The 27,057-nt window shown below is 39.0% G+C and overlaps 1 protein-coding gene across 1 annotated transcript in view; it reads right to left on the reverse strand.

Annotated features, from left to right (window-relative positions):
* Positions 1 to 27,057, reverse strand: part of LOC102949898 (neuronal regeneration related protein) — a 110,051-nt gene that overhangs the window by 29,109 nt on the left and 53,885 nt on the right. The gene's annotated exons all lie outside the window — the stretch shown is intronic.

Raw genomic sequence — 27,057 nt, forward strand, 5'->3', positions numbered from 1 at the left:
CCAGCCCGCAGGAAGCCCGGGGTCGGAAGCACCCCCAAGGCCCGGCCCAGAGGCCCCAGTGGCTGCGCGCGCACACTCGGGCACACACACGTGTGCACACGGCCATAGGTGCGCGGACAGCCGTGAGCCGCGACCTGGTGTGATCGGCCCGAGACACACTTCCCTCTTGCTCCCTTTTCCTTGCAGGATTTAGCCTATTCCCACTGCTCCTCGCCCTAAAATTATACTTTTTAAAATTGGAGATTGCTTTTTTAAAAAGTGCTTTGTGTTTCTGATTTTTTTTTTAAATATTGGTTTATTTAAAATCTGTCTTCATAGTAGTGTAACAGCTCAAAATTTTGCTACAACTTGGTTTTGTTGCCAACAAAACAGGATATCATTTTATGGTAAATGTCAGATGTTAGAGGGAAAGATTATTTCCTAATTAAATTGCTTTGCCAAGAAAAAAAGATATAAAAGATCATAACGTCTTCTAAATTTACCATCCACATTTTACTTCTAATCACTGAAAGCAGTGTTTTCCCATCATAGCAGTCAGGAAAGATGAGGGGGGAAGGGGAGAGGGAGAATTTACAAAAACATGTTTATAGATTGTCTTAAATCAAAAAAATAAGTTTTTGGGGGGGTACAGAAATAGCATACCTTAAAAAGCAATATTTTACACTGTTAATTCTAAAGAAAAAATTATCTATAAGCTTGTTGCCAGCACTATAGATCTCCTTTCACACTACAAAAACCACTGCAGCAACAAATACTTCTTGATCTGACAGTGGGTGTAACATTTAAGGGGCCAGATAGGAGTTTTCCTGAATTAATCTAAAACATCACATTTTTCCTGCAAAAAAAACTTACCTTGGAGCCATTGCTAGGAACAAAGGCAAGACACAAAACTCAACAAACTTCCCTAAATGCCTTCAGGGCCAGTGTTCACCAGTGTTCACCAGGGAAATGGTCTGAAGAGTAAGTGGGGAGGTGAGAGTGGGCAGAAACCTGGGGGCTGCTTCTGTAGGTCCGAGTCCCAAGAGGCTAGTCAAGGGCACCTCAACATTGAGATCTTTGACCTCAGAGTCAGGTTCAAAAAGAAATCCAAGAAGACCCTGCCACATCAACCAAAAATCTATCCCAGAGAGATATGTTCAGAAGTTATTTCTACATGAAAACATATACACACACACATACACACTGACTTTTGTATTTATACAAAGCTTCCCTAAGATGTCTTTTAAAAACACAGGGAAATTTGGGATTTATTATGTGTTAATTTTTCTTCATTGTAGCCACAAATATTTGGGTGACATAGTTTTGTGTGTGTGTTTGTTTTTTTGTTTTTTTAAGAAATAAGAACACTGGGTCAGAATCATAGTCTATTTACTGTGTTCCAGAAAATGGTTATAATCCAACTATCCAAGAAACATTCTTGAGTCCTTCTGGGTAGAGGAGACTACTAACCACTAGGGACATAAAGGAACTCACAGCATGCCACCTCATTCAGGCAATGTAGCATTCAGGAAATGTCTTAGTGCTCCAGGGGAGCACCCTCTGCCCTGCTCCCATCTGCCCTACAGGTTGTAGGGTAGACCCACTCTCCTGAAATATCTTTCTAATCATCGTACCCCCTTGCTCCATTGTAGGATAAAGACCACACTTTAGCCTTCTACTCAACTCTCACCACAGTGTGACCACAATCCAACTTTCTAGATTTATCATCCTCATCTGTCTCTTTCCCAGTTATAGGAGTCCTTTGATTCAGTCTGATTACTTAGGGCATTTATTTATCCCTAGATCATTCAGGAAGCAAAGTCACACAAAGACTGACTTAAACCAGGGTGTCTCCACCTCAGTGCTATTGACTTCTGGTGCCGCATAATTTTTTGATGGGGCCAAGGTGCAAGGTGGAGGAAGTAGGGATATCCTGTTCCTTGTAGGATGTTCAGTGGCATCTCTGGCCTCCACCACTTGGATGCCAGTAGTGTGACAACCAAACTTGTGTCCAGACATTGTCAAATGTTCCTTGAAGGGGCAAAGTTCCCCTCGTTGAGAACCATTGTCTCAAACGATCAGATCCATGGGTTGAGATGGGAGAGGTGGCCTCCCCTGAGTCACGTGGACTACATGCAAAAGAGACAGAGACCTGAACAAAAGCAAGGTTCTCTTAGGAAAGAGGAAAAAGAAGTAGGCAATGTCCTTATCTTCATGGAATCTATGGTCTGGGGTGAGGGGTGGAGACACAACCACAGCCAAACTTACAGTGCAGTGTAATAAGGACAATTGCAGAGCTCTGCACCAGGGTACACTGTGAGAATAAAGCCTCCTTTCTCAATCAGACTGGGGTTTAAAAGAAAGTTTTGTAACGGAGGTGATGCTTAAACTGAACTTGTAAAGAATGAATAAAAGCCAGCAAACTCAAGAAGGGGGAAAGGGACATTTGGGGTAGAGGCAGGGGCACATCGTGAGCTAAGGAATTTGATCAGTGCCTGGTGACAGCCAGGTGATACCAGAAAATAAGAATCCCGGGTCAGAAGCTGACCCTTGTGTTCTGTCCCTTACATGAATGTGAATGCCAAAGAAGAGTCCATCCATCAGAGGATTTGGTCAAAAGGAGAAGGTACTTTAGATACAGGGTCTTTCTTCCACCTCCCTTAGATAGACAAAATATATCTTCATATTTTCAAATGTATCTCAAATATATATTCTGGCAATTTTAGTTTCAGTCTGTGTCATTCACTGCTTCTGGTAACAAGTTCCATGAATCTGAGCTCTGTGCAAAAGGCTGCATGTAAAAGCGGTTAGAAAAACAAGTAGTTAGAACCAGCTCTATGTGACCCTGAAGAAGGTATTTAACCTTTTAGTCTCTGTTTCTTCATTCTTCAACTGCAATTTATATGGTAGTACCAGAGCGCCATGTTATGTGAAACTGCATACTGTACTAGGTAGCCTTACACACATGGAAGTAATGGGTATTATAGGTAACTTTCTAGAATAAAACTTATGCACCATATCTTCTCTGATCTTCACCTCCAGAGTCACTCTGCTCAGCCTCAATGATGTGTGGCTCCCCAGTGAGTGATTCTGCAGCATGACTCTTGGACTATTTCACTTGCTGTTCTGCCACCACAGTGCCTCTTTCCCTTTCTTCAACGTTTCCTGCTCCTTCTTCATAAATGTAGGTTATGTATCACTTCTTTTAGGAAACTTGCTTGGAACCACTGGCCCAATTTAGAAAGGAGTCTTTGTGCTCAGAGCTCGCCACGGCCTTTATCACACTGCTGTAACTTTGGCTTTATTTTCCTGTCTTCACCACCAGACTGTAAATTCCATGAAGGAACAGACTGTAGTAGACGTTTTTGGTTACTTGCCTAACATGCATTGTCTCTTTCCTTCTCCTTTTTTTTTTTTCAAGTTTTTATTTAAGTTCTAGTTACTTGACATATAGCATAATGTTGGTTTTAGGAATAGAATTTAGTGATTCATCACTTACATAGGACACCCAGTGCTCATCACAACAAGTGCCTTCCTTAATGCTCATCACCCATTTAACCCATCCCCCACCCATCTCCCTTCATCAACCCTCTGTTTGTTTTCTATAGTTAAGAATCTCTTATGGTTTGCTTCCTTCTTTTTTCTTCCTTCCCCATCTCTATCTATTTTTTTTCTTAAATCCCACATGTGAGTGAAATCATATGGTATTTATCTTTCTCTTTATTCTAGCTTACCATAATATACTTTAGCTCCATCTATATCATTGCAAATGGCAAGATTTCATTCTTTTTGATGGCTGAGTAATATTCCTTTAGGTATATGTGTGTGTGTGTGTGTGTGTGTGTGTGTGTGTGTGTGTGTGTGTGTACTACATACTACATCTTCTTTATGTGCATCAGTTGATGGACAGTTGGATTCTCTCCATAGTTTGGCTATTGTTGATAATGCTGCTATAAACATTGGGGTGCATGTGTCCCTTCCAATCAGTATTTTTGTATCCTTTGGGTAAATACCTAGTAGTGCAATTGCTGGGTTGTAGGGTAGTTCTATTTTTAACTTTTTGAGGAACCTCCATACTGTTTTCCAGAGTAACTGTACCAGTTTGCATTCCCAACAACAGTGTTAGAAGTTTCCTCTTTCTTCACAACCTCACCAACATCTGCTGCTTCCTGTGTTAATTTTAGCCATTCTGACAGGTGTGAGGTGTTATCTCATTGTAATCTTGATTTGTATGTCCCTGATGATGAGTGATGTTGAATATCTTTTCAAGTGTTTGTTAGCCATGCAGGTGCCTTCTTTGGAAAAATGTCTATTCATATCTTCTGTCCATTTATTAACTAGATTATTTGTTCTTTGGGTCCTCTTCCTCTTTGTTAATGAAATCCTGTCTTGTCCTAGTCTCCATCCTTTCTACCTTAGAGCCCTCAAGTTCCAGGGAAGGTGATCCGGAGGAGTACATCCTAATTATTGTAGCCCATTACTGAAGTTGTTTGGCTTTGATAATGGGCTAGAGATGAGCATGTGACCTAAGTTCAACCAATCATACTGAAAGGAAAGAATTATAGTACATGCTTGAACTAAGAAATTTGAATCCTATGCTTAAAGCAATATACAACTATTGAACACATTTAATCTGAACATGATGTGAACAGGTATTTTTTTTTCCTAGAAAGATTATTCTTAGAGCAATTCAGAGAATGTATTTGGGTATGAAGAAGGTAAAGAAGTGAGATCAATTAGGAGACTATTATAGTAATCTAGGTGAGTAATCATGAATGGCTCATGGGAAAGAAGAAGAGAGAAGGAGTCAAGTTACATTATGGAGGTAGGGTTACATTATGAATTGCAGGGGTCCTTGGGGGCTTGATGGAGTACTACAGATTAACTGGAGAAAAGAGTCTAAGGTGATCCCAGACTTCTGACTCTGTGATTGCTTGGATGATCGTGCTTCTTCCTAAAACAGAAAATACTAGAAGAAGAGTGGATTTGGGAGGAGAAGGGGGTGATAATGAGCTCAGTTTTATATCTGCTGAATGTAGAACCCACATAGTCAATTTTCCAACAACAAGCCTTGAGTAATTTTCTTATCATTTCCCTTTTCTTCGTGCTTCCTTCCTAGGAAGGGTTGAATTGTGTCCCCTCTATGTTGAAGTCATAATGCCCAGCACCACAGAATGTGACTGTATTTGGGGATAGGGTCTTGAAATAGGTAGTTAGGGTAAAATGAAGTCATAAGGGGAGCCCTAATCCAATGTGACTTGTGTCCTGTAAGAAGAGGAGATGAGGACATAGACACACATGGGGAAGACCCCGCGAAAACATAGGGAGAAGACAGCCATCTGCCAGCCAGGGAGAGAGGCCTCAAAAGAAACCAGCCTTGCTGACACCCTAATCTCTAGAACTGTGAGAAAATAAATTTCTGTTGTTTCAGCCACCCACTCTGTAGTACTTTGCTATGGCAGCCCTAGCAAACTAATACACCTTCCCTGCACTGAACATTCAGAAGGGTAGAGGATTCATAATATTTCTATTCGTTATGAGATTTAGGGTATTGTAAGATGTAAAGTCCAAGAAATATGTTGAAGCTGAAGAAGTAATATGTCTCCAAGGGCAAGGCTGTGTCTAAATCTAGAAAGTCACATTAAATAGGTATCTGAAAGTTGCCATTGTGGAGGCTCCTCTGAAATTCAGGGTCCGTGGTTCTCAGATCAGCATTCCAAAACGCATAAGGAAACCTATTTACAATTTCAACCCTGTCTGCTTGCAAGTTTCCAGCTGTATTTACACAGCTGCTGAAGGCAGTGCAGATGAGAAGGATTCTCCACTTCACCACTTAGAAACCCACACTGAGAATAGTTCAGAAAACGCCTTCATATTTGAGAATTCACTAAGTCTCAGGAAGGAACACAAAACATCAAGAATTAAGCCACTGACATGGGGACTTTGGCAATGAAAGGAGGAAAAATAGTGTAAATTTAGCAAAGTATGAAATACGAACTTAAAAGTGAATACAGGATGACTTATAGCCTATGTCACTCTATAAAACATAACAATGAACATAGTATTCAAAAGATAAAGGACAAGGACACCTGGGTGGCTGAGTTAGTTAAGCATCTGACTCTTGATTTCAGCACAGGTCATGATCTCATAGTCGTGGGATCAACCCCCGCATTGGGCTCTGCACTGGGCATGGAGGCTGCTTAAGAGACTCTCTCTCCCTCTCCCTCTGCCCCTCTCCCCAGCTCTCTCTCTCTCTCTCTCTCTCTCTCTCTATCAAAAAATAAAAAAATAAAGGACAAACATAGGAGGTGAGGATCTTCTGAAAACCATGGCACCCTCAATCTTGTATTTTGTCCAACATCTGGAAATAATTGAAAATCCCTGGAAAAGTCAAGTGAGCCCTCCTGGAGGTGAGGAACAAGCTAGCTGTTGCAGAAACAAAGAGATAAATGGAAGGAATGTCTCAAAGGAAGATTTATCCAGATTATCCTACCAGGCAAAACAGACCATATGAAACACATTTTAAAAATTAGCCTTCTGCTTGCCTTAAAAGTTATCTGAATGGTGATGCAAAACTTTAAAAATAATACCGGTGGTGAATGCTGTTCCAAAACAAGTAAAAGGAAACTATTTTAAAATCCCAATGTGTGTGCACCCGTGTGTTTGTGTGTGTGTGTGTGTGTGTGTGTGTGTGTGTGTGTGTGTGTGTTAGCTAATTACCCTTAACAAAGAAGAATGTTTTTTTTCCGTGGGAAATTCTGAATTTTAAAACTGATTAAAGTAATCAACGAGTATTCTCCACAGCACTAGGGAAGTACAGAATTGTGCTCTAAGAAACTGACAAACTATATACTATTACATGATATGAAGGTGGTGTTTATCATTCAAGAGGTAGAGTAACAAAATGTCCCTAGATGTAAATATCCCTTGATCTTGTGCTGTGTTTACAACATTCTGTACATACTAGCTCTCATTTTGAAATTAACTCAAGCACCTTGTGAGCTGAGCAAAATTCTGTCCCATTCTCCAGACTTTAATACAGCCTGAGATACCCAGGATTAGAGTTTAGGGCACTATCACTGAGGCACCTTCCTCACCTGACCACTCACTGGAGACGAAAGGAGGAGACTGACCAAAGAGAGAAACAGCTGATTGGAAGACAGAAGATTCTTTGCCTTTAGAATGAACTTCTGCTTTTCAAATTTGGGGTAATGTACCTCTTCTCCTTGTGGATGTAGTCAAGAAGGTAAGCCCTTGTCAGAAGCTTCAGATACAGATTCCCCTGGAATTCATAGAAATACACATGCAAAGAATAATGAAGGTGCTTAGGCTTAACTAATAATATCACATATATTTGTTGTACTTTTAAAACATATACACATAAGATTGGGGAATAGGTAGCAAAAACAAAGGGAGTCACTTAGGATCACAGCTCAGTTAGCAACATTGATTAGCCTGTCTAAATCATGACTAGATTGCATTACTTTTCGCTGAAAGCCCACCGTTTTACAGCACATAGCATTTGAAACAAGCATAGCTCATGTGCAGGCAGTTGGCTTATGTAGTCCTTATATCGATTCTGTGACATTCTCATCTCACAGATGAAAAACTGAGGTAGAGAGAGGGTAAGCCCTCCGCTCAGCACAGTGTAAATAGTACAGCTGGGACTTGAACCCAGATCCGATGGACACTGGTTAGTCCTTCACTCTTCGGCTTCCCCTAATTTCTTGGCCATACTCTCTGGCTTCCTCTCTCATGTTTTCACAGACACGTCTTCCTTCTTCTGCCCCATACATTTTTGTGATTTACAGAAATGAGATGGTTCTTCAGGCAGAACAGTTTGTTGAAATGGCACCTAAACTGTCCCTAAAACAGCTTGTGATCCTCTGAGGTGATCAATTTATTTCAAAAATGGTTTTGAATGACACCATGTGCTAGTTACTCCACTCCATACTGGTAATGACAAACTGTCAGGAAACACCCCTGAAAAACCAAGATTCTCTTCCCGCCTTCCACACACATGTATTCATTTACATACACACCTATTATTATAGCTCCTTTAAAAGTGCACACATATCATGACTTCATGTTCACCTTGGCTTTGGCCTTGTATGTAGCCCTTTCGTTCTAAATTCAACACCTTACTGGAGTTAGAAAAGGTGTCCTAATCATTTCTTTTAAACCGTGTAAAGTTTTATTTTTGTAGATCCTCAAAGGCATTATAATAAAATAGTGAGAATTTGACTCTGTGATTAGGAAAGCCCATGAGACTTCCCCGAGAATTCTGAGAATGTGCACTTGAGAAGCTGAAATCAGGACAGTTCCAGGACAAATTGCCAGGTTTTCTTTTGCATGGACTTGCCTAAGTTTGCACCAAAAGGTCAGCGCCTTAAAGCACTGTAATCTCTCAACTGTACCCTGAAGAACTGAAAGGGTAAGACACCTCAGCTCCTCACTAAAGAGAGAAATCTTCAGGCAATCGAGAACACAAGTGTAGAAGGGCGTGCAAGGTGGTGCTCTGTTATCCTCCCCAACACTGAATCCGCCCAGGACAGACATCTGAAAACTTCTCTTCTTGGGTCTGCCTCTCTCATTGTCTACTGGGTATTTTCAGCCTTGTCTCTCCCCCTGGAGTTCTGTTGCTTCTTCCCCAAAACCTCAAGTTCAAATGAGCAGTTCATTGACTTCTCCTCCATGGAGTTGGGTGCTTTTCTAGTTTGAATGGGAGACAAGAGCCAAAGGCCCAGGAAAGGGGTGAATAAGTGCCTTTTCCTGGAAGAGTCTGATGAGGGGCAGGGGTTACATTTCTTTCTGTCATAAATCCTTTGGGTGGTAATTCTTCACTGGTTGTTAAGTTCAGAAACTTTTTCATTCCTCTGTCAACAAATTTACAGTTTTGCAGTTTTAAATGTCCTGAATTCTTTCCGTCCACTTTCCACAAATTGTAATTTACTTTAACATCTACCCTACTCCAGGGATTTAAGGATACACAGGAACAGAGCCTCTGTTGGTGATATACCATCACATCCTTGCGAATCTAAGCAGTCAACAATTTTGATGCTTCAACTTGAGTTAGGCTACACAGAGATTAGACAGAACTGTATTTTTGTAACATATATGAAAGGAAGATTTTATGAGACAAATTAATGAGATAAAGATTGAACCTTCCAAAAGCCTAGCTCGCTGTTTTAAAGACTAGCTTCAGCACATTTTCCATAATTTTCATAAAATGTGCTGTAGATTACAAAAAAAGAACTTATTTATTAAAGTAGTCCCTGAAGGATCTATGCTTAGGAGTAGTTAGCACACTGGCAACTCTCTTGGTGGCCTCACAAGGTAAAAAGTAGCAGAAATCTCCATCTCCTATACAGACCTAGCTCTTTTGACTAAGAGTCCCTGATGCATCCCTACCTGAATGTCCCATGGGCATCATACACTCACCTTATCCCAACCTGAAATTATCATTTTCTTCAAAGTCTTTGAATAGCTTCAGTTCTCTGTTTATGCAAATGGTCACAGTTCCATGCATTCACTCACTCTAGGTGGAAACCTTCTTCAACTCACTGTTCTGATCAGTCTCTGGTTGGTGTTAATCCTTTATCTTAAACAGCACCCTTCAAGCCTCAAGTAAAACATGACCTCCTGTGTGGAGCTTCCCCGATGGTGCCTGTGATACCTCATGGCACTGTTCATTTGACTAAGTATTTGTTGAGCACCTTCGTATTGGGCACAAAGGAAAGTGCTAAGCACTGGAGCTAGAACAGTGAACAAGACAGACTCTGGCACTGTCCTAATGGAACTTAATTCTATAATCACAATCACAATTCATGATGCAAATCAACAAATTATAAGATAAAGAAAAAAATGTTTTAAATGATGTGCCAAAGAATGGCTGGGGGCAGGGTGGGGGAAAGGATATTTAGGAAAGGTGTCTTGGAGCTGGCACTTGAGCTCTAAGACCTGCAAAATGAGATGGAGCCAGTAACTGAAAGATATAGATGGTGAGCATTCTATCAGAGGGGAGGAAGGCAAGTGCAAAGGTACTGTGGCATCAATCTATGGGGTATTTAAGGCATAAGAAGAGTGTGACTGAGATCATATGGCTGGAGTGTAATGAGTAAGAGAAAAGAGTAGTGAAGATGAGATCAGAAAGGCAGGCATTCTTCTAGTTTAGCACATATCACATTGTATTGCCCCTCCCCCACTCACGCTCTGTCTCTGTCTCAGAAATCAATAAACATTAAAAAAAATTTTTTTTAAATAGTTTCAAGAGTCTAATAAGTTCAGGGGCGCCTGGGTGGCTCAGTTGGTTGAGCGTCCGACTTCAGCTCAGGTCATGATCTCACACTCTGTGAGTTCGAGCCCCGTGTTGGGCTCTGTGCTGACAGCTCAGAGCCTGGAGCCCGCTTCCGATTCTGTGTCTCCCTCTCTCTCTGCCCCTCCCCTGCTCATGCTCTGTCTCTCTCTGTCTCAAAAATAAATAAACATTAAAAAAAATTTTTTAAAAAGAGTCTAATAAGTTCACAATAACGAAGTTTTACTAAATGTTTGTTCCATCATCAATATTCAACTTCAAAGATGCACAGAATTTGTGGAGAATTATACAAACTATGGTTTCCCTCCTTAGGTTATCAAGACATATCTTAACTTTAAAATTTTTTAATGTTTTACTTATTTTTGAGAGAGAGAGAGACAGACAGGCCATGAGTGAGGGAGGGGCAGAGAGAGAGGGAGACAGAGAATCCGAAGCAGGCTCCAGGCTCCGAGCTGTCAGCACAGAGCCCGACATGGGACTTGAATTCACAAACTGTGAAGATCATGATCTGAGCCAAACGTGGGTGCCCAACCAACTGAGCCATCCAGTCACCCCAAGGCATGCTTAACTTTAGAATTTATTTGAGGCATTATAATTATTTTTTTAATCCTTAACCATACCAAACTCAAGTATGATTTAGTGCCAAAGTTGAAGTTGAGTTGATGCTAATCTGACTGGATGTCAGGAAGAAAAGATAATGAATTATTCCCAATCCCCTCTCCCTGGGCAAGCAAGAGAAAAAAGTGGGACAGCTTGACTTGAATGACTTCTTTCAAAATATTTTCCAAAGCTCATGCACAGAACCATTTTTCTCCCAGGAAAGAAACATTCAATACGGAAAATTTTGGTTTCGCTTGAAGAACAAAAAAGTCTTCAAACTTCTATCTCTCATCCATGTTAATGCCTTGTTTTCTTTTCCTCTAGCTGTTAGGGGAATAGCACTGATGCTTCATTTAGAAAGAATGAAATGATGCAGACTGCATGTAAGCAGTAGGTAAAGACACATGAGGGGGGACATAAGTCATAAGAGGGGCAGCTACTAATGTATATGTTTTTAGAGGTTCTGTGTTAGCACATTCACCTGCATAATCTCCCTTAAACTTCCACAAATTCTTTGAGTTAGACATTCTTTAACTCATTGTAACAGATTTTAATACATTTTAACAGATACGGGATTACTGAGTAAACAATTTGCCTGAGAGCACACACAGTTACTAAATGACAAGAGACAGGATTTGAAAGCAGGACTGATTGGCCAGAAGCTTCATTCTCTTTTACACACAACTTTTATACACACAAACATGCATACATATGCATGCACAAGTGAATATATATTCCTTACATAGCTATATCTGCCAACGGAAAATTTAGAAGCAGGGTTTTATCGTGCCATCAAAATTTAGTATTTCCCCATCCTTCTAATGTAAACCAAAAATTACACCCCAGTCCCTAAGAACATGCTGCACGACTTCAGTTTTAGCTCAACAATTGAAGCAAATGAACCAGGATTGCAGAATGATTTAAAAATATCTATCTGTTGTTACAATAGCTTAGTTATGAAGGCCACTGTAAAATGTCACCATTAAAGGATAGGTTTTAGAGGAAATGGAATTATTAGGAATTCCATGGTCTGTAAGACAAGGAGTTTGGACTAGAAGTGTCTCCAAATCCCTTCTGGTTCTAACATTGTAAAAATCCTATGACTTTAAAGCTTGGAATGGAATGTTTGTGTGAAAATTTACAAATGGGATCTCCTGCTTGAATGCATTTCTTTAGTTGCCCTCCAACTGTGCTGACTTGTAAAATTATCATCTCACTTGCACTCTACTTGGTCAAGGGTCTCTCTTTTGCACTCCTGATAAACAGTCAGAGGTGATGGATGGGGATTGAGCCTACTTGGTCTGGCTCCACATGTAGGAAAAGGTGAAAAGCCTCAGTGTTAGCAACCAAGTCATCTCTTCCAGCTTCTCACTGAACACGGGGACAAGGATGCCTCTGGGTCTTTATGGGAACCGTAAATGCAGCTTTGACCGTGGGGCAGTATGTTTTCCATAAAGAACATACCTGGAATCACCTTAGATTCAGCACCTGAAAGATGTTATTTTCCTGAAATGTTCCTTTTCATGAATCCTCTTTACTACGTATTATTAATCAGCTTAGCATAAATGATGCTGAATTTCACAGCATGAAGGTTTAGATGAGGTAATGTTACCTTGTTACGAATGGTTACTGCTGCTTAGTTTCTCTTAAATAGCAGAATGTTGATATTCAAATGATTTATTTTAGATTCTATGTTCATCTGTATTCAACTAAAGTCAACATAGTATTGATAATTCCAGCATTTTCCTCTATATAAACACACTTTCTGTCAACTATTAAGCAGGTTCATACATTATCTATATGTCCTCAGTTGCAGGTTACAACAGACAGTAAAGCGGGCAAATTATAGTGCGTATAATTTTCATTTGATTCTATGAGTATTTATTTAAAAACAATTTAGGAAGCTACCATACACCCAGCACTGTACCATGTTCTTAGATTCAAGATGAATCCTCTGCTCAAGAAAGGTGCAGCCTAGTCGGGTGGACAGAATTGTAAACATACATAAAGACACTAGTCAGTATCTACTTCTCTAAAACAAGTATAACAAATGGTATTTGGAGGTTACTCAATAGTCCTTGACCGCACAAAAAACGGTAATGATGTATTATTTTTATTTCATTCAGATCAAGAAGTGGGAGCTGAAGTATTAGTCAAAAGCTCTTTGCTCAAGATGTTTGGGAATAACTATTTATTCCACTGAGAATATCTAACATAATATCTTCAGTGAATTTATTCGGAAAGGGTGAGAATCTGTCCTTTTCAGTTTTCCAACAAAGATCAATAAGAATTTGCCTCTGGGTAAATTGTGATCAAAATTATCATGCCAAGATGTCTTTGCTCTTTACCAAGAAGACCCATAACCAAAGATAAGGTTGGAAATGATCTAAAGTTCTTCCCCTATCACAAGAGGATATCTCTTCGTTCAAAAATATGTTGCCTTCTACAGAGTGTTTAATATTCTTTTCTGTTTTTCTAAAAACCCTGGTGAGTCCAAATTTGGCTTGTGTCATCACGGAGCCCTGCACGGCACAGCAACACCGAAGTGCTTGGGGCAACCCCAAAGGTGAGCTTAGACCAAAAGACATAGAGCCACACTCCTGAACCAGGCAGGCCCTTCACCTCTAGGCCATAGGGAAAAGGTGATGAAGAGCCCCTTGTGTTTTTTTCTACTCTGTTCTTCTAGGAAACAAGTTCTTGATTCAGTATATATTCCTGGAATTTACTCTGAAGCCTCAAAGATGAAGAGCTCTAAAAACATCATTCAACTAACCAGTATTCAGTTAGTTCTCCTTGCACTGCGTGCCTAGAATTGTGCTAGATGCTATGGATGAGAGGGAGGGAGAGAGAGAAGAGGAAGAGGAGGAGGAGGAGGAGGAGGAGGAGGAGGAGGAGGAGGAGGAAGAGGAGGAGGAGGAGGAGGAAGTACAGAGGAAAAGAATAAACCAGAGGGTAGATTAATGGTCCCCCAAAGATGTCTATGTCCTATCCCCACAACCTCTGAATATATGACCTTACATGGTAAAGGGGACTCTGCAGATGTAATTAAAGTTATAGACCCTAAAAGAGGAAGATTATCCTAGATTATTCAGTTGTGCCCACCTAATCACATGTGCCTATAAAAGCAAAGAAAGTCCTCCAGGTGCAGCAAAAAGAGATGCCACAGAAGGGGGCATTCTGAGAGACTGAAAATGTGACAAGTCAATGCACTGTGGTGGGCTTGAAGGAGGAGGGGCAATAATGCGGGAGTGCAGGTGGCCTCAAGATGCTGAGAGACGCTTCCGGCTGACAGCCAACATGGAAACAAGGGCCTCAGTTCTATGAACTCAAAGAAGCGAATCTGCCAACAACCTGGAAAGCCTGGAGATGGATTCACCCACAGAGCCTTCAGAAAGGAGCACAGCCTACTGACACCCTGGTTTCTGTCTTACAAGAATCCAATCAGAGGATTCAGCTGAGCTGTGATGATCTGGACTTCTAACCCATAGAACTTTGAGATAAAAGAATGAGTCTCCTTATAACTGCTAAATTTGTGATAATTTGTAATGGCACCAATGGAAAACTGATACAAATAATAAATGGTTCCCAGCTGCAAAGAATCTGATGGGGGAGAAAGTGAGTAAATGTCAAGCTTATAATACTATGATTTTAATGGAAGGGGTCAGTGGATAAGGCAAAATCATCCTTATGAATGAGATCAATAGTTTTGAGCATCTCTGTAATATCACCTTAGGTCTCTGTCTATATACCAGTCCTCATTTTGAGGGCATTGTATGAGATCCTCTAAGCAGATCAAGTCTTTGGGCATAGTGGTTAGTGCCTACCAATCTCTCTGTGACGTATAGGCTGTGCTAGGGTTGTGTGAGCAATCTGATCATCACATATAAAACATTTCAGGGGCGCCTGGGTGGCTCAGTAGGTTCAGCATCTGACTTCGGATCAGGTCACGATGGATGTCATGGTTCATGAGTTCGAGCCCTGCATCAGGCCCTGTGCTGACAGCTCAGAGCCTAGAGCCTGCTTCAGATTCTGTTTCCCTCTCTCTCTGTCCCCTCCCCCGCCCACACTCTCCCTCCCTCCCTCTCTCTCTCTCTCTCTCTCACAAAAATCAATAAACATTAAAAATTTTTTGAACACATCAAAGTTGAACAAATGACTCTAACATAGAATATTACTAAGAATGTAACTTGCCTTTTGCTTTCTTGAAAAAACTAAGATAGCAACCATACTTATGTTTTATATGCAGGCTTCCTTTTAATTCTCTAGAGTGTGCATTGGGGCAAGATTATTTTTAATAATCCAGAGAGTGAATTTACAGCATAAATTATTGACTAATAATGATCAAGACACATCTTGTGGGTGGTGAAAGAAAAAGTAGACAAGGGCTTTGTAAAATATGCTTTGGAAACCTGGTGTAAAGAAAACATCCCAAATTATTCTCTCAATTATTAATAGAGATAGAAGACAAGCAACAATCTGGGGGAAATATTCTCATATCATAGAGAAAGGTCTCATTTTTTTTTTATTATCCAAAGAGCTCCCATAAATCAACAAAGGACCAACAACTCTATAAAATAATAGATTAGGTATATTAAAAGAGAAATTCTGGAAAAGGAAATACAAATGCTTTTAAACTTTTGAGAAGAGACTCAAAGACTCTCAAATTAAAACTACAAAGAAACATGATTTATACATATTGGACAGACATGTTCAAACATTTGCTGATTTACTGTGGCCATGTGTATGAGGTGAAACAGTGTCAGATTTTGCCAGAGGTGCACATGCTAGTTGAAAACACTTTGGAGACAAATCACTTCTGGACCTTTTGGCTATGATCAAGTGGAGACAATTTATTCATATCCACTAGAGATTTCTCTAATGTTTACTTATTTGAGAGAGAGAGAGACAGAGAGAGAGAGAGACAGAGAGAGAGAGAGAGAGAGAACACGCATGCATGTGCACAAGTGGGGGAGGGACAGATAGAGGGAGACAGAGGATCCCAAGTGGGCTTTGTGCTGACAGCAGCGAGCCCAATGCAAGGCTCAAACTCATGAACCTTGAGATCATGACCTGAGCCAAAGCTGGACACTTAACCAACTGAGCCACCTAGGCACCCCTATTCATATTTACCAACGTTAATAATGCACATATCCCTCTGTCCAGCAACTTTACTTCTTAGACTTCTTACACTTGTATACGTGAAAAGTGATCTATGCACAAGGATAATATTTGGGACACACTTTATAAAAGTGAATGTTTGGAAACAACTTACATTTCTGTTATCAGTGGGCTAGTTTAAATAAATCATGGAAAATCCACCGAATACTGTACAGCAGTTAAAGAGAATGAACAAACTTGGAATAACCATTTTGCAAAACTGTTTGGCTATGTTTCCTAAAGCTAATGAAAGGGCAACCTCATAACCCAGTCTGCACTTAAATAAATACCCAAGATAAATGAATACCTGTATCCACTAAAAGATAGGCATAAGTCTGTCTGTAGCAGCTTTAATCAAAATAATCCCAAACTAAAAACAATCCAGGTGTCCATCAACAGGAGAATGAGTAAATAAATAGTGATCTATTCATATAATGGTATAATACTCAGCAATAAAAATATATTGATACATGTGATAACATGGAAAATCTTTCCAACATGTTGAGGGAAAGAAGGAAAATACAGATATGGTTTCATGTACATGAAGTTTCAAAACAGGCAAAACTAATTGTAATGATAGAAGTTAGAGTAGAGGTTGCCTCTGGTGGCATGGGGGAGCATTCTAAAATGATGGGAATGTTCTGTATCATGATCTGAATTGTGGTTGCATGAATGTATACATATATAAAATTCCTCCTGATGCACACTTAAGACTGATGCACCTTATACACTTTCTGATTTATGTTTCACTTCAATAAAAACCTAAAAGAGGGAGAATAGGGAAAAACATGAGGAGGAGTAAGAGGACAGCATACTTATACATATCTGTGTATTTAATTTATACGCTAGATTATTAAGTGAAAGCATTTCTCAACTAGAGTTCCTCATCTGAACCACAACACATAGATGAGTCTTTATAACTTTTTCCTCAAATCTCCCAAGTATGGTACATAATACTGTTCCTGAGGCCTAGGAGAAATGTTAATTTATTACATGCCATGGATACCTTCATGTGCCAGAACTTAACTTTCTCAAGGAATCCTAGCTGAGAATGTTTACATATGCTACATTTTGTGTTGTTTTTTTAAAAATATATGTTTATCACAAAAAACAAATAGTGATTGTCTGGGGCAGGAACTAGGTAGGTCATTTCTAGCTATTATGACCAATTGTACAATTTGAATTGTGTACTATGTGCATGTAAACACAGATTTCTAGATGGGGCCGTTGGAGTGTAAGAGAGCTGGGATACTTAGGAATAAATGTATGGTTGTATGTTAAGAAATATATGCTAGCCACATTTTGCAGCAAAAAATGTTTTAGGCTCAAGTTTTAAATCCAAAATGCTCTTTTTATTACTTTGAATAATCTAAGAAAGAAAAAATAAGAATTTTGATGGCAAAGTATATGATTTAATTATGATTTATGATTTCCAAACTTCCAGAAATTGTAGATGTAGAGGAAAAAAAGAAATTTTTCGGGGGCATAATTAAAGTATGGCAAGGTTCCAGTAATATTCTACTAGCAGTTTGGGTCTCTTTTTCCCACCTAGCCCAACTGTCATCTGATGGCCTGTGTGATGGCTTATGTGAAATAGTTGATGATTGAGATAAATAGGGGAGGGGAGGCTCAGCAATTTAACTGTTTTCCTGGTAATTTTAAAGGCTAGACAGCAAAATATCAAAATAGCTCCTGGTTTGCTGGTGGATCAAGGTAAGTAAAGCCAAAGAAAGACAAAGAAACTGAAGCCTGATGGCAGACAGTATTGGATTTTCTAGAGACCATTTTAACACGCATGTGTGCGCACATACATTCACATACACCAGAAATGGGAGTGGTCTTGGTGAGCAGAAGCGAGTCATGTTCCAGTCTCCAGCCAACACATCAGGCTCTTGATATACCAGGAAAGTCGCACCAGAATTCCCAGATACATTTGTAATAATGGAGATAACAGTAACTAGTATAGAATAAGAACTATGAGATTTATTGAGCACATCAAGGCATGTGCCAAGTGCATCAGGTACACTATATTGTTAAACCCTCAGAGCATCCCATTGCAGTAATGATGCTGTTACCCTCATACTACAAATGAGGAAACAGGCTCAATGAGTTTAAGTAGCTTGCTTAATAGTTGAGTGTGGAACCTACTTCCTTTCCCCTGAGCCATATCCTGTTTGTGTATTACATGGCTCAGCATCAGTCAGTTCTCTGAGTTCCTTATGTCAAGAATTATGCATGCAGCTTTACACAGAGCCCAACTCCTTATTTATTTCACCATGATGTAGGTTTTTTCCACAATCCATTACATTTCTTAATTTGCTAATGCATTTGACCCCATTTCTCGAAATGGGCACTAATTTCTTAGAAATACTTTACAAATTTGTTTTTATTTGTTTTTATTTGTTTGCCTGTTTGTTTTGCTGTGACACTCATCCTCAGGAACAGATAGAGATTTCTTGAAAAAGGCTGACAAGTAGCATATTCTTTAGCATCTTGCAAAGCCCTGTGATGGAGCCCTCTCAAATAAAGTTTGTTGTTCGAGTGTTAATAAATGCAAAATACCTTCAGAGCTACTTCAATAGCGTATTGTTTCTGGAGAAAGCTCTTTGATTATCTAGGGTAAGTTCACAATGGCAATATCTCCTTCAGTATTAAAATATGTTTTTTTCCTTTTAATGGTCCTAGACTATCAGGGAGGAACATCATTTACACTATATGGAAACTGCTTGATTTAAAATCCTTCACTGCTTACAGCATATATGTCCAGAAAATATTAGATAAGTAAATTAATGAAAAGAGGAATATCTTTCCATTTTCTTTCTCAGATTCTGTGTAGAATAATCTGTGTTCTCTTGGTTGCAAAGTGGTTGAATAGGGTCAGTTTATTGTTTCGTTGTGGTATCTCTCAGCCAGCCCAGGGGCAAGAGGAGTAATCATACTTCTCAAGGACCTGGAAGCAGGAACTAGACGGCTTTGGGGAACCAGATTTCTTTCTCTAGTTCTGGAAGCTAAATAGATTGCATCCGCGTCAAATCTTTTAGCATCTACTTTGGGCTTCTGCCTCAGCTGACAGGTTTGCTCTGCCTTGCTCAGATTTTTTGAGCTATTATCTTTTAGTCCTGTCCCATTGTTCTGCAGAAACCATCTGATTGCATTAGTCCAAGCCAGTGGGCACCATGATCCATTCAGCTGCAGGCAGGTGTGTGGGATGACAGGGTACCCACCCTCTCAGCAGGGCTGTGGGAGTGGAGAGGAGTGAGCCCAGGGAGACTTGCTAAGAGGATCAGGGGAGCAGTGAGGACCTGACTGTGGTGAAAAGAGTTACAATTTGTAATATAGCTGCCATGTGGGAAGCAATATTCTTCCAGAATCTGCCTATTTAGGGACGATGCAGAGAGCATCTTTATCATATTTAGATGTTTCCATAAAGGCCTCTCTTGAGTCAATCTATTTCTGAAAGTTCACAGGATTTAAGGATAGGCTTTGGAATTGGGCTATAGGAGAGAGGACAAAAGTGGGATTTACCTATTTGATTTAGATTTTAATGGAGACTTGAAGGCTTCTAGATTGTAGGATGATTTTTGCCTCAGAAGCTCTGTGCTTAGGCATATTTATAATGTCTGAGGCTGGAGCTCTCCCTGAATGTTTTGGAAATCAGAAATGGAAAACTTAAGTGGATAGTGCTGGCTGCAATTCAATGCATGCTAGTGCAATGCAGAGGGGGGAATGTTATTTAAAACCACAACTGAATGTAGCAACTTCTGCCTTTTCCATGGAGAAGACAGGGGTGGGAATAGGGAATAATTCATACAGCTGAAGGATTGAATCTCTTCACTGCTCCTTCCCCTCACACAGGAGGTGGAGGAGGGAGAAAAGGTGAGGCTGAGATTTAGATGGCCTGTGTGGTTTAGCAGAATACATTAGTGGGTCTTTGCACAGACAAAGAGAGTCTATCTCCTGAGTGCAGGGTATGGAGATTCAGTGCAGCCAAGGTGAAATACTACTTTTTATGAGAAAATGGAAGGTATTTTAAAGTTTTTACTCCTGAGAGGGAAGAGGCAGACAAAGAAACAGGGAAATAGGGAGAGAGGAAAGCCCTGGAACACAGCAAAGGGTCCATAGAGCTTTTCAAATTAGGGGTTTCCAATGTTCTATTTTGAGCGATTTGTTTGGCTACAGTGAAAATCCCATCCATTACTGCAAGTGTCAGTCAAGTCAGCTACATGGAGAAGACTATGAGTGTTTTTATTTGTGAGAGTTTGGTGGGGTGTATTTCTTTGTGTGTGTATATCATGGAAGGAGGCTGGATTTCAAGTCTTCTAAGTGGTAGAGAATAGGAGAGAGCATATAAAACAGAATATTCATTAATGGAACTAACTCAGTAAAAGCAAGAGCTAACGGTCATCAGTGATGGAAAGCTTTTCAATACCTCGCTATTGCTTCCTGTAGGAACCTTTACTTTGCAAAGAAGGCCACACCAGTGTATCACCTTTTTTTTTTTTTTTACAATGTGACACTGACACATCGCCATGAAGGATAGAGCCTATGATTCTTCTCCCTGAATCTGCTGGATCCTCATGAGTACCTCAATCAATAAATAAGGTGGAAATGATGCTGAATGACTTCTGAGGCTAGGTCAAAGAAGGCAATGCAGCTTCCACCTGTCTCTTGCTTTCTCTCAGGATGCCTGCCCTTGGAACCACACCTCCATATGTGAGGAAGCCCATGCATTATAGAAAGACCATGTGTGTATATTCTAACCAGCAGCTCAGCTATGCACCCAACCAACTTCAACTCCTAAAAATGTAGGCAAACAAGCCTCTGATGATTCCTGTTCTCAGTCTTCAAGTTTTCCAGCTTTAAAGCCCATACATTGGGCAGCAGTGGTAAGCCATCTCTGTTATATCCTACTCAGGAGCTACAAGAAATAATCAATAATTATTGTTTTAAGCCACTAAGTTTTAGGGAAATTTGTTATGCTATATTAGATAAATAATATATCCTCACTCCCAGAATCCCCAGAAGAAAACTTACAAGTTTGTGATGAAATTTGGACTAATTCTACTTGAAGCTTAAAGAATTGGGTCATATCTGTTTTCATAGCACTTGCTAGATCTCAAGTACTATTCTTTGCACTTCAAGAGTCCTGTACCCTGAAATAAAAAGGATATCAGGGCATAAAAGGGATGATCTGAATGTTTGACTCCCCACAAAATTCATTTTTTGAAATCCTAACCTCTAAAGTTAATGGTATTAGGAGGTGGGGCCTTTGGGAAGTACTTGTCATGAGGGTGGAGCCATCACAAATGGGATTAGTGTCTCATACAAGAGGCTTTGGAGAGATCCCTGGCGCCTTCTACCACACTGCAACAAGAAGTCTGCAAACCAGAAGAGAGCTCTCACCCAACCATGCTGGCGTCCTGATCTCAGACTTTCAACCCCCAGGACCGTGAGAAATAAATTCCTGTTGTGTATAAGCCACCCTGTCTGTGGTATTTTGTTATAGCAGCCTGAACCTACTAAGACAGGAGGGGAGTTATTTCATCTTTTAGGAATAAAAAGGCACACTCCAAAAATGGTCAAGGAGAAAACAAGTGGCTCAATACACTAAAGAATTAATTCCTCCAGTTTCAGCTACTTACTAACCATGTTACTGGAAAACTACTTTGGTTTTTGTCTCATTTTCTTCGCCTGTAAATCCAGCTAATCCATGTTTATAATTATAAGGATTAATAGAGAATATGCATACAGTGTTTAGCATAGCATCTGATACAGAATAAGCAATCTATAAATACTAGCTATTGTTATTAATAATATGCTTAGCATAGTACCTAACACTAGGTAATGGCTTAATAAATGGTAGATGCAAGTATTGTAGTACTGCAAATACTTGGAGCTAATGCTACTCCATATCACTAAATTCTGCCTTCCTATTTCCATGGCTATATCCCTGGAATTTCCATATGAAGAGGACAGAAAGTTCCATAGTATATTGAATGAACTATACCAGTATGATTAGTAAGCACACAATAAAATTGAACTCATTCAAAGTGTCCTAACCTAAAGCAATTTGTTTGTTAACTACCAACCTAAAAAGGCATTGAGTCATCTCTACATGTGTTGGAGTATAAATGGCAATCCTTAGAGATGTGATCATATATTGTGCCAACCTTGGAACATATTCATAACTTGGAGAATCTGTGTTTCAAATTAGACTCTTACATTTTGAGTAGTTAATTCCATTTACGCTTAACTATATGAAACTTTTGACTCTTCTGCAAAATAGAGCTGAAAATAGCTTCTCTGGGCATCTGATAGTTCTAAATTAACTCTATAAATAACATTTTGATGAGTAAAGCAGAGAAAAGCCAGAAATTTTCCATAATATACACAACAAGTGGAAAATTCAACTAAGTGGGTGTAGGAAAACAAAGAACCACATGGTATTTTTTTAATAGAGACCTTTTTTCAGACTCTGGGTGAACTCACAGTAGGAAGGCCTCATTGTTCTACAGTATCAGCAGGAAACAACCCCCAAACTATAGGTGACAGACACTTCAACACACTTACCAACTACATAACTGGTCATAATTTCTCCACCTAAAATCTTCATGCTAATTGTTCCCCCTTGAGATGGAGCAAAGAAGATGCACTGACTCCCTGAGGCAACTCAGCTATATTGTGTAAATTCTTATTTTATTTTGCAATATGGAATTTCAATTTCCTTAAGAGGTTAAAAATCTTTCCAAGATAACTTTATATATTCTTCAAGTTGGGGAAAAACATACATTAGGAGATGACTTAGCTCAAATATTCAAACCAATTTGTTGTTGTTTACCTTAACTTTACCAGCCAGGCGGCTACAACAAAATTAAAGAATTAGCTAAGATGTCTGTTGGAGGTGCAATCAGTTTTGCCAAAAAAATGCCTCAATGTGTACAAATTCGTACAGATTTTCACAAAGGCTAACAAATCAGTTTTGAAACGTATGAGGTTGACTAAGGTAGAAAATTGTCAAGCTAAACTTTTTCATTTTTAAAATTGTTTCAACTTACCTAGTATAATTGAAGTACATTAAAGTGCACATATGTAAAGTGTACAATTTGAATAATCTTAGCATATGTATGTACCTATGAAATCATCACCAGAATCAGGATAATCATCATCTCCATCACCCCTAAAAGTTAACCTGTGACCCTTTGTAAAGCTTCCCTCCTTCTACACCTATCCACAAACAACCACAGATCTCCTTTCTGTCACTACGGATTATTTTGCATTGTTTAGAATTCTATTTAAATGGAATCCTAGGGTATGTGCTCTTTTCTCCCTGCCTTCTTTCACTCAGCATGATTTTGAGATTCATCCATATTGTTAGATACATCAACAGTTCTTTCCTTTTTATTACTGAGTAATAAATATTACATTATGTAAATAAAACACAATTAGATTATTCATTTACCTATTGGTAGACATTAGGGTTGCTTCCGGTTTGGGGCAATTACAAATTGAGCTGCTTTGAATATCTGTGTACAAGTCTTTGTGTAGACATAGGTTTTGTTTTTCCTGGGTAAATACTAAGGATTAGAAGTGCTGGGTCATAGGGTAGATGGAAGTTTAACAAACTGAGGGTTGATGGAGGGAGGTGGATATGGGATGGGCTAAATGGGTGATGGGCATTGAGAGTACTTGTTGTGAGGAACACTGGGTGTTATATGTAAGTGATGAATCAATAAATTCAGTTCCTGAAACCAATATTACATTATATGTTAACTAACTAGAATTTAAATAAGAATTTGGAAGAAAAAAAAAAAAACTAAACCTGGAGTACTGGAAAGCTCCAGCTGCTCCACATCTTTGTCAACACTTGGTATGATCAAAGTTTTAAAAATTTTACCCGTTCTAACGGGTGTGTAGTGGTACCCATTGTATTTGCATTTCATTGATGGCTAATAATGTTCAGCATCTTTTCATATGCTTATTGGTCATTCCTATATCTTCTTTTGTGATCAAATCTTTCGATCCATTTTCTTACTAGGTTGTTTGTTTTCTTGTTTTAGGCTTAATATTCTTTAGATATATAGAGCAAGTCCCTTGTCTGATATATCTGTGGCAAACGTTTTCTCTCAGTCTTTTCCTTTTCAACTTAAGAAGATCAAAAATGTTTTTTATTTTGGTGAAGTCCAATATTTATTTTTTCATTTATGGTTTATAATTTTTGGATTCAATCTAAGAAAACTTTGCCTACTCCAAGGTCACAAAGATTTTCTTCTAGAAGTTTTATAGTTTGAGGTTTTACATATTGGTCTATGATATATTTTGATTTAATTTTTGTGTATAGAATAAGGTAAAGATCAATGCTCATTCTGCCCCTCCACACCCACTGCCCAAACGTTAACAAGCACAATTTCTTGAATGGACATTTGTTTCTTCATCAAACTGCCTTGGTTTCTTTGTCAAATATCAATGACCATATATATATGTCTACTCTGGACCCTATTTATCTCTATTGTCAGTACTTTCACCAATACAAAAATGTCTTTATTACTATAGCTTTAGAATGAGTCCTTAAATCTGGTAGGATAAGTCTTCCAACTTTACCTTTATTATTTTTTTTAATGCTTTATTTATTTTTGAGAGAGAGAGGAAGAGAGAGAGAGAGAGAGAGAGAGCATGAGTCGGGGAGGGTCAGAGAAAGAGGAACAGAGGATCTAAAGCAGGCTCTGGGCTGAGAGCAGGGAGCCCGATGTGGAGTTTGAACTCATGAACCAACCATGAGATCATAACCTGGGCTGAGATCAGATGCTCAACCAACTGAACCACCCAGGTGCCCTATCAAATTTACCTTTAAAAAAATTTGAAGGGGCACCTGGGTGGCTCAGTTGGTTAAGCATCAAATTTACCTTTAAAAAAATTTACATTTGTTATTCTGGTCTTTTGCATTTCCACATGAATTTTAGAATCAGTTTGTCTATCTCTACAAAATTAAACTGCTGGAATTTTCACTTGACTACATTAAATCTATACATTAATTTGGTTAAAATTGCAAATTGAGTTTTTTGATGCATGAACGTGGTATATCTTTCCATTCATTTATGTTGTCTTTAATTTCTCTCAGTGACATTTTCTAGTTTTCAGTGTTTAAATATTAGACTTTTTTTGTTCAGTTTATTCCTAAAAATAAATTTCTGCTGAAAAGTTTGGTTTTCCTATTGTTTGCAGATGGCACATAAGAACACAATTCATTTTTTTTTGTATATTTACCTTGCATCCTGGGATCTTGATGAATTAATTAGTTCTAATTCTAGCCAGTTTTCAGGTTCCCTAGGGTTTTTTGCAGCAATCATTTCTACCGATAGGGATACTTTTAAATCTTCCTTTCTGACCTTTATGCATTTTGTGTATTTTTCTTGCCTTGATTCACTGGATAAGACATCCAGAACTGTGCTTTACAGAAATGATGAAAAGTAGGCACCCTTGCATTGTTTCTGATGTCAAGGGGGAAACAATCAGTTCTTCAACATTTAAGTATGACATTAGCTGTAATTTGTTTGTTTTTTTCATGGATATTCTTTATCCATTTGAGGAAATTCCTTACTATTCCTAGTTTGCTGAACATTTTTTATGCTGACTGGGTGTTGAATTTTGCCAAGCATACAAACATCTATTAAATTGATATATGGGTTTCCTCCTTCATTCTAGTAATATAACCACTTGGAGGAATTTCCAAATTTTGTGATTTCATTTGTATAAATATCTGTTTACCTTTAGATGGAGGCTGTAATTTAGTCATATTTATATTCTTAAACTTAGCATCTTGTGCATGACCAATAAATTGTTTGTTGAATGGCTGAGTAAATGAATTAATGACACTAGACATATCAAGTAGGTGTTGGCTTATATTTCTGTTTAGCAATGATAAAATCTTCCTATCCAAGTAGCGGTGAACTCAGTAATCTTCCTGGCCAACATAAATTTAAGATAAGGCACTATTTTTTTTTCTCATGTAAAATCCAATTGATATGTATGTGCGATGGGGGGTAGATGACAAAAGGGAGGGCTCTGCTCCACAAAAAATTCAGGAACTCAAACTGATAGAGGGTTTGCCATCTTCAACATGTGGCTCTCAATGCTCTCCTGAGCAATATACCCAGCCGGTAGGCTGGGGAAGTAGGAAAGAATGTCACATTGGGTGTGTGTGTGTTTGTTTGTTTTTTACAAGCTATGCCTATAAGTGCTATGTTTAATTTTTATTCATATTTCACTGGTCAGAACTCTGTATATGAGCTCACGTAGGTGCAAGGGAGGTTGGGAATGTAGTTTGTTTCCCTGCAAAATTACAGTAAAGAAGAGCAGCATGAATTTTTGGTGGACAGTTACTCCTGCCTTGAGAAACAAACAAAAAAAAAAGTTGTATTTATTAAGCACCCATTTAAGGTCAGGTAGCAGGCTACATACCTGTACACTACACTACCTTTGGTTTACTATAATGTAGCATTCCTCAGACTGTGTTCAACAGGGCAGTGAAGCCTTGCTCCACTGATGTTCTTTGAAAGAAAGGTTCTTCGTGGTCGAGTAAGTTGAGGAAATGTTAAGTCAAACATGTCTAAACAAGTTCTTTCCTGCAGGACTTCTCAGAACCTTCAATATACTGATACACATTTTGTCTCTCCAAGAATGCACAGAATGTGAAGCATTTCCAAACCTTATTTGGTTGTAAATTACCTATGAAGACAATGGGACTTGGTTTGAGAAATATTAAGGCAATGGTATATAATAATAAAAAAATAAATGATAATAATAAAATAAAAAGTTATATTTTTCAGCATTCCTAGCTGTCACTCATTCCACTCATTTTTATAAAGAATGTACAATGATATCTGGCACAAAATTACTTTCCACAAAGTCAGGCTGGGTGTGCCTGGGAAAAGGAGAAACTGTTCCATCCAAGAGAAGGCTTGTATACACGGGGCTCCTCTGGTGCCATCATCGGGTTTGGAGTTACAAAG

This window comes from Panthera tigris, chromosome A1 (genome assembly GCF_018350195.1).
Source record: "Panthera tigris isolate Pti1 chromosome A1, P.tigris_Pti1_mat1.1, whole genome shotgun sequence".
NCBI classification, from domain to species: Eukaryota; Metazoa; Chordata; class Mammalia; order Carnivora; family Felidae; genus Panthera; species Panthera tigris.